Source organism: Peromyscus californicus, unplaced genomic scaffold (genome assembly GCF_007827085.1).
Source record: "Peromyscus californicus insignis strain IS unplaced genomic scaffold, ASM782708v3 Scaffold_24__1_contigs__length_46423439, whole genome shotgun sequence".
In the NCBI taxonomy this organism is placed as follows: Eukaryota; Metazoa; Chordata; class Mammalia; order Rodentia; family Cricetidae; genus Peromyscus; species Peromyscus californicus.
The window spans coordinates 28,403,715-28,419,498 of record NW_026294535.1 but is presented as its reverse complement, the minus strand read 5'-3'; the positions used below and the strand labels follow the sequence as shown (position 1 = coordinate 28,419,498).

The 15,784-nt window shown below is 43.6% G+C and overlaps 1 non-coding gene across 1 annotated transcript; it reads left to right on the top strand.

Moving 5' to 3' along the window:
* Positions 1-9,349: 9,349 nt before the first annotated feature.
* On the top strand, positions 9,350-9,453 carry LOC128120134 (U6 spliceosomal RNA). The gene has a single exon (XR_008221781.1). It is a non-coding gene; the product is annotated as a U6 spliceosomal RNA (small nuclear RNA).
* The last annotated feature ends 6,331 nt before the right edge of the window (positions 9,454-15,784 follow it).

Here is a 15,784-nt window from a genome sequence, read left to right as displayed (position 1 = left end):
AAGTGACGAGGGAATGCTCATCCATACAGAGAACATCTATATTACCCTCTCTAAGATCTAAGAAACACTGAAGAAGAGGGTGTGGAAAGAATTTAAGAGCCTTAGGTGGAGTGCTGTGGAACTCTTGAACTCTTAGCCGATGCAATTGCCTGCCCAAGACTGGTACAAGACAGGGCCTATTAACAGTCCGCCGAGGAAGGGGGAGGGCCCTCCTAGACAGTTAACGGCTGCAGGAGAGAAAGATGTGTTCCTCACTGATGTAGCCAGTAAGTTGCCCGTGCTCCTGGAAATAACCCCCCACCCGTGCTTACCTAAGGAATTCTAATTAAACCCTTTTACTCACCATAAAATAAAAAGACAAAAAAAGGGGCCCAGCTGGAAAGAGGAAAGGGATCAGTGAGTGGGAGGGGCCGAGAGAGGGTATGTGTTGGTAACTATAATCAAAAATGTATATATGTATAAAATGTCATAATGAAACCAATTACTGTGTATAATTATATGCTGACTTAAAACAAAGCAAACAAACAAAAAACCCTACTGTGTAGTGTAAGAGAAAGACTCTTAAGCTGTGTATGGTGGCACACACCTGTTGTCCCAGATCTCAAGAAGTAGAGGAAGGAGGAATAGATGAAAAATCCTCCACAAAATCCCACAACCTGAATTCAGCAGCACATGAAAAGCATCTGACATAACAACAAAGTTGAGTTTGAATTTCAACATGTGACAATCAGTGACTGTGGCGATCCACATTAGCGGAACACAGGGCCAAAACCTCACAGTCATCCCAATAAGTGTGTAAAACCTGCCCGACAAACTTCAACAACCGAAAAATCTCTCAATCCAGGAGAAATAGAGGGAAATGGTATACTGGAGGTTATACATGAAAATCCCAGAGTCAGTTGGGCCAACAAGCAAATTCAAGATGAGCTTAGATAACAACGACGCAGCAAAACCCTGACTCAAAAAAAAAAAAAAAAGAAGAAGAAGTGGGATGACTAGATGGCTCAGTGGGCAAAGGAGCTTGCTATGCAAGTCTGACAACTAATATCGATCCCAGGAAGCCTGTGAAAGGGGAAGGAGGGGACCAACTCCAACTCCACAAAGTTCTTCTCTGAGCGCCACACAGCTCACGTTATAATGAATGAGTGAGTGGATGAAATTGAAGGTGAGGAGAAGGAAGAACAAGGAAGAGAATGAATGAATGAATGAATGAATGAATGAATGAATGAATGAATGAAACAAGACACTAGCCAATGGACGTACATTCCACTTTGATGGATTAGAAGAGTTCATAGCTACACCACATAGACTGATCTGTGATTCAATGCCATTCGCATCACAGAAAAAAGTGACCTGTCAAAGAGAAAGGGAGGAGGGAGGGAGGGAGGGAGGGAGGGAGGGAGGGAGGGAGGGAGGGAGGAATCGAGAAGGGTGGAGGAGGAGGAGTAAATTCAGCCTCAATGTCGAAAAATGAGGATCTGGCCAACATGGAGCTTTTATTCCTCCCTCCCCCTTCCCTCCCTTCTTTGTCTGGTACAGGGAATTGAACCTGGGGCCTGGGTTTGATTCCCACACAGTGGTTCACAACCATTTATAACCAGTTCTAGGGCTCTTCTGACCTCCATGGGCACTGCATGCATGTGATGTACAGACAGGCAAGGAAAAACACCCCTACACATAAATGACAACTAAGTAAATATGCGAAATAAACTAAATTCTTGAGTTTAATTTTTACTATGTCATAAAAATCTATCTTACATGTACTGAAAACATAGCCAGAACATAAAAAGTTTCCAAAATATCACAATTGTCTCAGCATGTTGGGGCTGTTGTCGCAAATACCACCCCTGGGGTCTGGTGGTTGATTGGCTTTGGTTGCAGAAACTTATTTCTGATAGTTCTGAAGCCCAGAAAAAGTCTGAGATCAAGGCATAGGCAGATTCACATCCCAGAGGACCCACTGCCTCATAAACAGCTGTCTTCCCAGTTTCCTAAGTGAGGGGATGTCTCTCGGGCCTGCTTCATAAGGATACCAGTCTCATTCATGAGGGCTTTGCCTACATCATCCAGTCACCTCCCAAAGACATAGCTCCTAACGTCAGTCACCATTCTGGGGTGTGTGTGAGGATTCGAACATATGGATGGAGGGGGAAGATAAGCATTTACATCATAACAGCAATGATTCATCCATTGGTGTTACAGCAAGCCACCTGTTCTCCCTCATGGCTTCCCTACCTGGCTCTTCAAAGACTGTAAGGAACAGTAATCCCATGTTTCTTTCCACTACCTTTCCCAAATAGGAGGATTTCAATTAATAATTAGGGGAGAAGATAAGACCCACCCCCTTTCTTGTTGTCTCTTTCAAATTTGCTTACCCATAATAAATTGTGTTATCAGGGCCCAGTCTCAGCTTCCAATGTCAATCCCAAAGATTCGAGGAGAAAGACCACTGACCCAAATCATCATGGACAAATTAATTCAGGCAAGCAATTAAAGCAAGCTTTTTTTTTTTTTATTCGTGTGCATGAGCTGCCTCCCTCTAAGGTGTGTTCAAGAGGTCAGCATCGAACATGGGGAGGATAAGGGTTTTACAGCTCAGAGGTAGGGGGTTTCCAGTTGGGGGATTTGGCAGGCATATAGGCAGGGTTACAGACGCAGAACATAACAAGGTAGTCATAACAACAGTGGTCATAACAACCTCCTGAAACAAAGGTAGGGTTGCAAGGTGATGATAACGACGTTTTTAAACAAAAGAACAGTTGCCGTTTCCAGGAACGGGCAGTACCGAACCATTTGTAGTTAAGGTTACAGGTGCGCATAGCCCAATCTTGGAGAAACAGAGATTTAATCATAAACAGGAATGAACCTAGTTTGTCTTGACTATAAGATGGCTTTCAAGCCCAAGAATACTAAAGTAACCTAAGATCCAATTCTCATTCTTTCCATTATTGACACCAACTGTGAAACAAGTTGATCCTACACAAGTCTATCTGACATCTGAGTTGATGAGTCACCTCCTATTTGTCCTCCCTCCCTCCCTCCCTTCCTTCCCTCCTTTATTTCTTTTCTCTTTCTTTCCTTCTTTCTTTCTTTCTCTCTCTTTCTTTCTTTCCTTCTTTCTTTCTTTCTCTCTCTCTCTTTCTTTCTTTCTTTCTTTCTCTCTCTCTCTCTCTTTCTTCCTTCCTTTCTTTCTTTCTTACTTTTTTTCTTTTTTTTCTGAATTTTGCTTTTGTTATGCAGACTAAGCTGGCCTGGAACTCGCAGTAATCCTCCTGCTTCTGCTGCCGGAGTACTAGGACCAAAGGCATGCACCACCACACCCAACTCCCATTTGTTCTTCAGGAGAACTAATTTTTTAAAAACGGTTGTAGTTGTACGTTGGATTCATGTGGTTCAAGAAGCTTTATCAGTAAGAGTAATAAGATTTTCTTCTGTTTTGGTTTAGCTTTTGGTTTTATGATTTCTGCCGTGGTGGTAGTAATGGCACTATGGGCCCCACATATGCCGGGCAAGCCCTTTGCCACTGAGCTGTAGCCCCAGCCCAATGCTGTTCCTTTCATCTTCCTCCTCCTTTTCCTTCTTCTTTTCCACTTTCTCTGATTTACCTTCCTATTTGAACTCAGATTACAGTGAAGATACGTGACAACAGCTATTACTGCTGTGGTATGTGTGCGCGCGCGGCGCGCGCGCGCGTGTGTGTGTGTGTGTGTGTGTGTGTGATACACATGTGTGAGCACACACATGCCTCCTCCACATGTGTGAGCACACACGTGCCTCCTCCACATGTGTGAGCACACACGTGCCACCTCCACATGTGTGGAGTTCAGAGGACAATGTTATGGGTTGGGTTCTCTCTTTCCGCCTTTACTTGGGTTCGGGAATTGAACCCAATGATCAATAACCAATTAGAGAGTAACCAATGAGGTTATCAGGCTTGCAAAGCAAGCGCTTTACCTGGTGAGCCAGCTCGTGGGTCCCATCCTCACTGTTTGAAGTAGGATTATCCACTGAGTCATCGCCCCAGCCTCCTAAGACTCATGAAAAGTTTTTTTCCCCTATACTGAGAATGAAACTCAAGGCTTTCTTCCTGGTAAGTAAGTACTCTTATCACTTAGCTAACATCTCTAGCCCTTCCTCATTTCTCTGTATTTCATTTTGAAACAGGGTCTTGCTGAGATGCCCAGTCTGGCCTTGAATGTGGCAATCCTCTTGCCTCAGCCTCCCAAGTAGGTGGTATTGCAAGCGTACACCTTCATGCCCGACTTCTGAATTTTTTAATCCAATTGATTGATTGATTGAATTTTTATGATTATTGTGTGTGTGCATAATATGTGTGTGTGTGGTGGGGGGGCGTTTGTACCACAGGGCGCATGTGAGGGCCAGAGGACAACTTTGTGGACTTGGTTCTCTCTTTCTACCTCTCCTTGGGTCGTGGGATTTGAACCCAGGTTATCAGGCTTGCCCAGCGTATGCGTTTATCCACTGAGCCATCTCACCAGCCCCTACTAAAGCTTTTTTTTTTTTTTTTGAAACAGGGTGGGTCTTACTATGTAGTCCTAGTTGGCCTGGAACTCTCGATGGAAGCCAGGCTGGCCAGGAAGTCACAGAGATCCACCTACATTTCCCTCCCATGCACTGGGAGTCAATGGATAACCCTCCATGCCCAGCTAGTGCTACCCCCTTCACAGGAATCATTTGGCAAGGTAAGAAAAGACAAGAAGAAAGCCCTTGGGAACTCATATTGGCCTTTCACTCATCTTGAAAGTTACACATGTCAATTCTTTCCTTGGTTTTTTTTTTTTTTTTTTTTTTTTTTTGGTGGGGGGAGGGGAGCCATATTTGTTTTTTGAAACAGCATCTCATGAAAACAGTAATACATGACCTGGAAAACCCAAGAAGCTGAGCAGGACCATCATGAACTCTTGATCCTCCTGCCTCCAACCTCCTAAGTGCTGGGATCACCAGTATGGACACCAAACCTGGCTGATACAAGCCAGTTCTACAGCATTTCCCCAATCAGGTTAAGTCATCAGCTTGCAGGGCCACCAAAAAACGCCACCCCACTGCATGTCCACACGGGGAAGAGCAGCGAACGCTGCTTAATGAAGCAAAATGTACCGCAAGTAGCCAGGATGGTTCTCCTTGTACAGGCGAAGAAATGGAGAACTACATCAAAGCCAAATAACTCATCCAAACTGCATGCAGGGTTAGCTGGGGAGCCAGTCCGGGAAGCTACATCATCCATCCAGAGCTTCCCCTTCATCCTACCTCTTCTCTTCTCCACCAGCACCACACCGGAAGCCTGGCAGAACCCAGAAACTTCCAAGGAAATTTAATTCAGTCATATAAATTCAGTTCATACCGCGTGCGTGTGTGTGTGCGTGTGTGTGTGTGTGTGTGTGTGTGTGTGCGCGCGCGCGCGCGCGCGCGCGCGCCACGGTGCACATGTGGAAGTCAGAAGACAACGTGCTGAACTTAAGCTCTCTCCTCCCACCATGTAGGTCCCAGGGATCAAATTCAGGTTACAAGGCTTGGCAGCAGGCACGTTCACCTAGCGAGCCACGGTGCCAGACTCATGTGCAGTTTAAAAGTCAGCACACACTTGCTGGATATCCTTTGTTCTAGTATTTCAATTAAACCTAGATCAGGCTTGGATATTCTAACCACGGAAGATCGTTTCCGATTTTTTTTGACTGTGGTATAAACAAGTAGGACAACTGTGATGATTAATTTTGTATACCGAGTTGGCTGGGTCATGTTGCCCACATATTTGGTTAAACATTATTCAGAATGTTTCTGTGATGGTGCTTTTGGAAGAGATTAACATTTAAATGAGTGGACTTTGGGTAAAGCAGAGTGCTCTTCATAATGTGACTGGACCTCATCCAGTTGGCTGAAGGTCTTATTACATCAAAGATGGGCCTTCTCAGAGCTGGAAGAAATTCTGCTAGGATATTTGCCTCAAACTGAAACCCTACTAGGTCACCACAGTCACGTGTATGAATTCTATAAAATAAATATTCATCTCTAAACGGCTACATTTATACATTTTATTGGTTTGGTTTCTACGGAAAGGCTTAAAAATTAGTCTCTGTGTAGTACAAGCCAAAGGATGGGGGGGGGGGGAGTTGTGGAACTTCCAGGCAATGGTGTAGTTGTAGTGCTCTTGGACTCACAGTAATTGTGAATACCCACATTAAGACCTGCACATGACTGGGCCTACGGTGTAAGAAGAGAGGCTTACAAGGTCTACACACACACACACACACACACACACACACACACAGGGTGGATCTATAGGCAGTTAATGGTTGCTAAGACAGAAATATTTTCTTCTGTGGTATACCCATTGGGAAGGTGCCCATACTACTGTACACACACCCTCACCAATGCTCCTGTGAGCAACACTTAAAGTAACCCATTGGGGCTGAGGGTGGGGTGGGGACATGGAAGTTCCAAGGGGACCAGCTGAGTAGAGAGGAAGGAGGTAAGTGGGAGTGGTGGGAGGGAGGAAGAGAGGGTGATGGGGTGAATATGAGCCAAGTGCATTATGGGCATGTATGGAACTATCATAATGAAACTCATTGTTGTGTGTCATACGCTAATAAGGACATAAAATTAGCCTCCTCGAAGAAGGCTAGAAATTTATTCAGAAACTTCCCTCTTTTTAAGATTTATTTTTTCCAAGCAGTTGTGAGCCCCATGATGTGGGTGCTGGCAAATGAACTTGGGTCTCTTCCAAAAACACCAAGTGCTGTTAACCACAGAGCCATCTCTCCAGCTCTGATCCAGTAGGGTTATTTCCAGGTAGAGATTAAGTTGGAAGTGTCTTAAGTTGGAAGTACATTTAATATACCTAACCTGCTGGTCATTATTACTTAGGAGGGTATGGAGAGTTTTTGTTACATACCCCCATGGCCACTTAGTAACACAGGCCAGTACTGTTCTACATCTCACTAACTAAGGGGAAAAAAACCAAAATTCAAAACCTGTAGCATAGGTTTGTTTTGTTTCTGTGGTGCTGAGGGTTAAGGCCAGAGCCTCCCACATGATAGTCAAGTATGGTTCCTACTGGATGAAGGTCCCTTTCACACCAGTGAGAAGTATAAAATCATTAAGCTGAATCATTTTAAGTAAGGCACTACTTGTAGCAGAAGTCTCTCCATTTCCTTAATCTTAGAATACCTAGTGAAATGCAGGACAGCCCTAGAACACTCTACCGAAACAAGCCTATCTTTATTAATATTCTTTTTATAATATGGGAAGTTAAAAAAATAAACTAATCCATTATAAAGACATAAAACCCCAAAACTCTAGTCCAAATAGACCTTGGAATGTGGTTTTATAATGTTCTCTTAGAAGAGTGAATTACTGAAATTCCAACCCCCAAACTCTAGTCCAAATAGACCTCAGAATGTGGTTTTAGAATCTGTTTTCTTAGAAGAGTGCTTTCAGTTATTTTTCACAAATTCAACGTGTGAATGAATGTGTGACTAGCTCGGCTTCCTCAAGTGCCAGGGGGCTCAATGGGCTCTGAGTGCAGGCAGCTCAGCTCTTTGATGGCAGAGGGCTCCAGGATGGGAGAGTCACCTGAAGGCTGTGATCACTTCGCGAGAGAAATAACTTGACATCTTTTTTTTGTTGTTGTTGTTGTTTTTCGAGACAGGGTTTCTCTGTGTAGCTTTGCGCCTTTCCTGGATCTCGCTCTGTAGACCAGGCTGGCCTCAAACTCACAAAGATCCACCTGGCTCTGCCTCCCGAGTGCTGGGATTAAAGGCATGCGCCACCAAGGCCCGGCTTAACTTGACATCTTTTGCTGTAAAGGACTAACGTGCCTTCAGCATGCTAACAGAGACCCAAAGGCATAAAGCAGTTGATGCAAGGGCACAACTCTTGATCTCACAAGGAGGAAGAGAAGCCAGCAGTTCTGTTTCAGTTATGGCTGTGGGGGTCACATGACATGCAGAGTGTATAACTGTACGGTGGTCAAACAACAAAAAGCTGAACTTAAACCACACGCCCTTTGTTACAGAAAGTGTCCCCTTCCGTGACTCTTGAAGGTTGAGTGGCATTGTGTAGTGATCTTAACAGTATAAAAATGTGAGCCGGGCGGTGGTGGCACACACCTGTAATCCCAGCACTCGGGAGGCAGAGGCAGGCGGATCTCTGTGAGTTCGAGACCAGCCTGGTCTACAGAGCTAGTCCAGGACAGGCTCCAAAGCTACAGAGAAACCCTGTCTTGAAAAACCAAAAAAAAAAAAAAAAAACATGATTTAGTTTCTAGGCCATTTTAGAGTTTATGCTCAAATACAGGACTAGGCAAAAGCAAATTGGCTTAAATAAATAAATAAATAAAGAGCTAGACTAGTTTCTCACTGGTGGAGCTGGAAATGGGCTGAAGAAGTTCCCACAGTGTGGTGAATGGGTGCCACAGAAGGACAAGGGCTTGGGGGAAGGGCACTTGAATCCACTGTCTTCCCACCTCTCAATGTCCTGAACGGTGTGTAACTATCAGAGAGAGAGCTCTGGCAGGCTCCCATTCGGGCTTCGGAGAGGTAGCCAGTCTGAGGGTGCATCAGAGCCCTGCGGGCACACGGACAGCACGTCCCACACTGGATGACATTCTATTTTTCAGAATTTTTGTATTTGTATATGAAAATGGGTTTAATAACCCACCATGATTCTGATGACTATAGTCATCATTTCTTAAAACTCTCGTCCATGTTTTTATAATAAAAATTAAAAGCAAGACAGACACATATGAACACCGAAAACCCAAACAGTGTAGCACAGACAGGCCTTAGCATGTGGTTTTATAATCTGTCTGCTTAAGAGTGCTCAATTATTTTCACAAATTCGAAGTGTGAATGTGTGACTAGGTGTTAATTACCATTTTAAAAGGCATTCAGCTGTCTCGCACAGCACAATGCCAACAGACAATCCCAATTTTAACTTTTTTTTTCCCTTGCTCAGGGTGCCATTTCCAAGTATTTAGTTGCCCCCTGCTGGCCATATAATTACAGAATTCCTTTTTAAAAATTCCCAATAGATTGATTAAGTGTAATAAAGATAAAATTCTGAAGAGATGTATTTACCTTTTTAAAAATATGTTGAGGGGATGGAAAAGTTAAGAGCACTGGCTGCTCTTCCAAAAGACCTGGGTTTGATTCCGAGGATCCACATGGTAGTTCACAACCATCTCTAACTCCAGATCTAGGACATCTGATGCCCTCTTCTGGCCTCCGTGGGCACCAGGCAGGCGCGTGGAGCACAAACATACAGGTCAAGTACCTGTACATAAAATGAAAACACATGTTTTAAACAAACAAACAAACAAAAACTATGTTGGGCGATCACTTTGACAGCGCATTTGCTAAAAGTGGAACAAAACAGAGATTAACATGGCCCCTGTACAAAGAATATAAGCAAATTTGCGAAGTTTTTATAATAAAAATCACTTCATTGTAATGAATTCACAAATAGAAACACCACACAGCTCGAGCAAGGCAGCTACTCAAACATTTGGCCAGTCTAACCTCTGTACATCTCAGTGACCTTCAATACAGTTAGAATGGACGTTCTGAAGCCCGGGAGCTTCACTTAGGGTTTTACACTTGGATGATCAGCTCAGCTACATTTTACGTACTTATCTACCACAAAAAAAAGAGAAAGGAAAACAATAACTTTATATCATCTTCCATGACTATTTTCCTTCCTTGGTCTCTTTTTTAAATATTATACTTTATCCAAACTTACAGGCATACACACACACACACACACACACACACACACACACACACACACACACACACACATTATAAGCTAAGATCCATGTTTGAGAGAGAACATGTGTTCCTTTTTTATTTTTCTTTCTGAGATTGGGTGACCTCACTTATTACTATGTATTCTAGGTCCATTGATTTTTCTGCAAACTGCGTGATTTCATTTTTCTTTAGAGTTGAATAACATTATACACACACACACACACACACACACACACACACACACACACACACACAGATTTTCATTATCCACTCATCTGTTGAAAGACATCTAGTTTGGTTCCATTTCCTTAGTATAGTAAACAGAGCAGCAGGCAAGATGGTTATACAAGTGGGTCTGTGGCAAGATATGGAGTTCTCTGAGTGGTATGCCAGGAACAGAACAGCTGGGCCATATGCAGTTCTGTTTTCGTGTTTTGAGGAACCTCCAAATTGATTTCTATAATGACTATATATTCTGTGCTCTCACCAGCAGTGAATAAGGGTTCCTCTTACCCTAACTTTAAAAATGTGTGTGTGTGTGTGTTGTTGTTGTTGTTTAGAGACAGGGTCCCACATATCATCAAGTTGACCTCAAAACTGCCTGAGTAGCAGAGAGAGGACAGCCTTGATTGAAGTTCTGATCTTTCTTCCCCTACCTTCCCAATTCGAGGATTATAGGCACCCACTCTCCAGCCTGGAAGTATTGATATTTTTGTTTGTTTTGTTTTGAGACAGAGTGTTCCTCTGTAGCTCAGGAACTTACTAAGTAACTAAACTAGTGTCAGATTCACAGCCGCCCTCCTGCCTCAGCCTCCCGAACAGGATGGCAGGTGAGATCCGACACCAGGGGCTTTGTTCAATAATCTTAAAAGGCATATTGTGGTGTGGTTGGTGTGGTGGTGCACGTCCTTAATCCTAGCACCCAGGAGTCAGAGGCAGGTGGAGCTCTGTCGCTTTGGGGCCAGCCTGGTCTACATAGCAAGTTTCAGGCCAGCCAAGGCTACATAATGAGACACTGTCTAAACAAACAAACAAACAAACAAAAACAAAAACAGATTATTATGCTGTGTCTGCTTGCATCTCTGCAGCTAATCTTGGACAAGATTGTTAACTTTCTCTTTTTCTTTTTTAGATTCCTTTGCCCTGTGTGAGTGTTCACCTGCATGTATGTGCACCATGTGCATGCCTGGGCCTTTGAGCTTCTCTTGATACCTAACGCTGCCTTATTGAAAAATGGGTAGAACTGACACTAAAGAACCTGCATATAGGGCTGGAGAGATGGCTCAGTGGTTAAGAGCACTGGCTGTTCTTCCAGAGGTCCTGAGTTCAATTCCCAGCAACCACATGGTGGCTCACAACCATCCATAATGAGATCTGGTGCGCTCTTCTGGCCTGCAGGCATACATGCAGACAGAGGACTGTATATAATAAATAAATAAATCTTAAAAAAAAAACAATAGAACCTGCATATATTTCAAGTTTATAATCTGACAGCCTTGATACGCACTGTGAAACCATCCTGACAATCAACATACGGTGAGCACATTGATCACCCCCAAAGTTTCTACCTGCCACGTTGTAATTCCTTTATTCTGTCTTTCAGGCCTTTCCCACCCTCAAGTACCCACCTGTCTGCTCTCTGTCTCTGCAGACAATATCGAATTTTTCTAGTAAAAAAAAAAATGTTTAAATTCAGTAGTTTGAGAGTAAGATGAGATATGGAGCTAGACCTGGTGTCACAGGCCTATAATCCCAGCTACTGGGGAAACTGAGGCAGAAGGATGACAAGTTTAAGTCTGGCCTGGGCTTCAGAGTGAATGAAATACAAAAACTCTTTCAGATGCTTTTCAACACACATGCATTTATACACATAATACAGTTTATATCTAATATGCATGTCTATATCAGCCATCAGGTTGCCCTAGCTTGACCCCCCCCCAAAAAGCAGTAGTGTAAAGCTGGGGTTAAAGGCTTAGACTTCTGACTCATCGGCCATAAGCCCGGATCTCAGCTCTGTCATTTACGAGCTGTGTGACTTCGGGCAAGTTACTCAACATCCTAACTGAGGCTGGTAGTGGCCCCGTGCTTCGGAAAACTAATAATAGCACCTCGTCTCATGAGGATGTTGTGAAATGCCATGCGAGCGCTTGGCTAAGACCTGTCGCTCCACCGGTGGTTACCACCTGTCTTCAGTCACTTTGAAGAGCACCATGTCAGTTCTAGGGAAAGAAAATGAGAGCTCTGACCATGAAGCCAGTGCTAAGTTTTCTGGGGAACATTTCTGAAACATCAGTTTGACATGGTGTCCAGCTGACTCTGACTCAGGTCTTTTTCTTAAGCACCCAATGGATTTCCTTTCTCACAACCCTTTCTCAAGTGTCATGCTATCCATTTCTTCATAATCCCAACCTCTGAATTTAGGGCCTTAGAGTCACTTCATTTCACCTGGCTGGAGACAGTCACAGTTACTCAAACATTTGAGGGGGACAGGCACTTTGGAAACACAGATGTCTTGGGTAAAGTTCCTATAGATGTGATGAAACACCATGACCAAAAACAACTTGGGGAGGAAAGGGTTTCCTTTGCTCACAGTTCTGTGTAACAGTTCATCCTCTAGAGTAGTCAGGACAGGAACTCATGCAGGATAGGAACCTGGAGGCAGGAGCTGACACAGAGGCCATGGAGGGGAGCTGCTTAGTGGCTTGCTCAGCCTGCTTTCTTATAGAACCCAGGACCACCAGTCCAGGGGTGGCACCACCCACAATGGGCTGGACCCTCCCATATCAATGACTAATTAAGAAAATGCCTTACAGTTGGATCTTAGGGAGGCATTTTGTCAATTGAGGCTCTGTGGCGTGTTTACCCACCAACCCCACAGCTCCTCAGAGTTTTCTTGAGTGCAAGCAGCAGGAAATATTAGATAGAAGGATTTAGATTGTGGAGATAAACAGATAAAAAAACACAGTATAGCCTCAAAAGGGCCTAGAACCTATTCCAACGGGCCCTGACTGTCTCTGCCCCAGGGTATTTATAGAGACGCCAAGAGGCGGAGCAAAAGACCTCCCCCCTCAGCACAGCCAAGTGCAGACCATCTCAGACACCTGCACTCAGGCCTGTGGTCCTAATCATCCTCTATGCGGACCTGCTGGGTAAAGCCACGAGGAACGGCTCCCACAAGGCTCCTTCCTCTCTGATGGCTTTAGCTGGTGTCAAGTTGAAACAAAAGTATCCAGCACACCAGAAAACTGAGGTAGCTGGTGGTTTTTATGGTAATATTCTTTTCTTTTGGTTGTTGCTGTTTTTTGACACATAGTCTCCCGTAGCCCAGGCTGGCACTGAATTCACTATGTAGCGAAGACTTCCCATGCGCCCAGGTTATAAGCATTTGTGGTTTGTGACAAACACTCTTTAATAGTTTTCTCTTTTACATCCACTATTGCTACTCTGTTTTGAACTGTCAAGAACTGCCAAATTCATACTTGGTGAAGTTCTCTCCCTACATCATCAGCTACTTCAATCAAGTATTTAGAGATACAATCTGGCTGGTGAGATGGATCAGCAGAGAACTGCTTTCTGTGCAAGCCTGAGGACCTGAGTTCAGATCCCCAGAGTCCAAGTAAAAAGACAGGAGTCGTGGTGTGTACCTGCAATCCCAGGATCGAGGGGCATACACGGGAGGATCCCAAGGCTTCTCTAGCCGGTCAGGTTAGCCAATCAGTGAGCCCTAGCTAGGTTCCGTGAGATAACCCTGTCTAAAGATGAAGAGCACTAGAAGAAGGCACCTGATGTCCAACTGTGGTCTCCACATGTGCATGAACAGGTATGTACACCAGCACACACAAACATGCACACATTTGCATACAACACACACACTCCTACACACTCGTAAACACTGCTCTAGCCTCAGTTGGTCAAATGAATAAGCACATGAATCACGCAGTAGAATTCACCAAGAATTGGCTGCGTGAATAAAGAAGAGAGGAACATTTATGCATTAGTTTCCTTCCCCTGTCAGTAAGTGTGGCAGACACCCCCGAAGATAACTCTCCATGATCCCTTGTTTTAGGGACTAAGAACTTTCTTTAAGCCTCTCTCCCTGAGTCTGGGTGGAAACAGAATTGATTCCAACCCAAAGACTGTCAAGGTGGTAAAACTTTACTGCTGGGATTACATCACAGCATCTGGCCATGCGATGGACAGTCGCATTACTTAAGAATCCATCTCACCGCCGGGCGGTGGTGGCGCACGCCTTTAATCCCAGCACTCGGGAGGCAGAGCCAGGCGGATCTCTGTGAGTTCGAGGCCAGCCTGGACTACCAAGTGAGTTCCAGGAAAGGCGCAAAGCTACACAGAGAAACCCTGTCTCGAAAAACCGAAAAAAAAAAAAAAAAAAAAAGAATCCATCTCACCAACAGATGCTCACATTCACGTCGACCTTGAAGAAGCAAGCTGCTGTGCTGTGGCCTGCCTGTGGAGATGACCACCTGGCAAGAAATTCAACTGCTAGAATCTCAGGCCATTCCAAAACACCTTGAAACTGTTATTGACTGCTTTCTTCCAAAAATCTAGGTGAGCCTGTAGTTGGGATTTTCTTTTGGCCACCAACCAACTCCCAAATAAAGACACAGAGACTTATTATTAATTATGAGTGCTCAGCCTTAGCTTAGGCTTGTCCCACTAGCTCTTTTAACTTAATTTAACCTGTTTCTACTCATCGACGTTTTTCCCTAGGGCTTTTTACTTTTCTTTTATTCTATATGTCCTACTTTCCTGCTTCCTCCATGTCTGTCTGTCTGGCCCCCCTGCCGTCTCTTTTTCTTCCTTCCTTCCTTTCCAGCCTAAATTCCTACTACTACTACTATTCTCCCTGCCCGGAAGTCCCACTTATACCTCCCCCCTCACCATTGGTCATTCATCTTTTTATTAGACCAATCAGGTGCCGTAGGCAGGCAAGGTAACACAGCAACACATCTTTGCACAGTTAAACAAATATTCAACAACATTTCCCTTTTTTTATCTAAATAAAAGAAAGGTTTTAGCTTTAACATTGTAAGACTATATACAATAAGAAAAATTATCAAGTAAGAATTACATTTGCAATATCCAATCCATTTGCATTTGGAAAATTCAGAGAAAATACTCCATTATCTATCCTATCTTGGTGAGTCCAAAGTTGTGTTCCTAATTTACTTGCTATCCTAACTTGTATTATCAGCCAAAATTGTCTTTTTAGACCTCAAAACACTTTTTAGATAAGTAATTTAAACTTACGTTTCTCAACATCCTAAATTTTATCTCTCTTCTATAAGTTTCTTTTTTTGAATTTGGCAACAAGGAAAACTATAACTATAATTAGCTCACCTTCACCTCCATCAGAAACCTGAGAAGGATACTATATTACCTGAGTAAACAGGAAGTGCAGAGCAAGCAACTTCCAAAACTATAGAAATGACAGAAACAGCTGGTTGCCTAGACAGTTACCCAAGGTTCTTCTGCAATGTTGGGGCATCCATCTTCAGCCTACAGGCCTAGAATATCTGACAGACTTTTATGTGTAGTAGAAATTTTAAAGGACTGTCCCACCTTGTCCTGGCAAAGTTTGGCAGTCCTTTTCCTTTGTGTCCTGCTTATCCAGTTTATACAACATACTGTCAGCAGTCAAGACAAGGGTACTTTCTTACCCAAATGGCTAGCTTTGCCATAATGAAAGTGAACTCCATATGGAGGTTCTTTGATGCCCATCATCCTTTTATGAAGTAGATTGGTGCTGCCAGAAGGAGATTTGTCTCACTGTCATGAAAAGTCTTAGGTTATTAAACATCTTAAATGCCATATTCTGTAGGTCTCTGATCTGAAGCACTTGAAGATCATCTGTCTATCTAAAAATAGATCTGTTTAACCTTGAAAACATACTTAACATGACTACAAGTTTGACTGCTATAGATGAATAACTACTAACCTGCATTTCTTAATTATTCTAAACAGTTTGTAATAATAGCTTTCAAGGACTAGAACTTTAT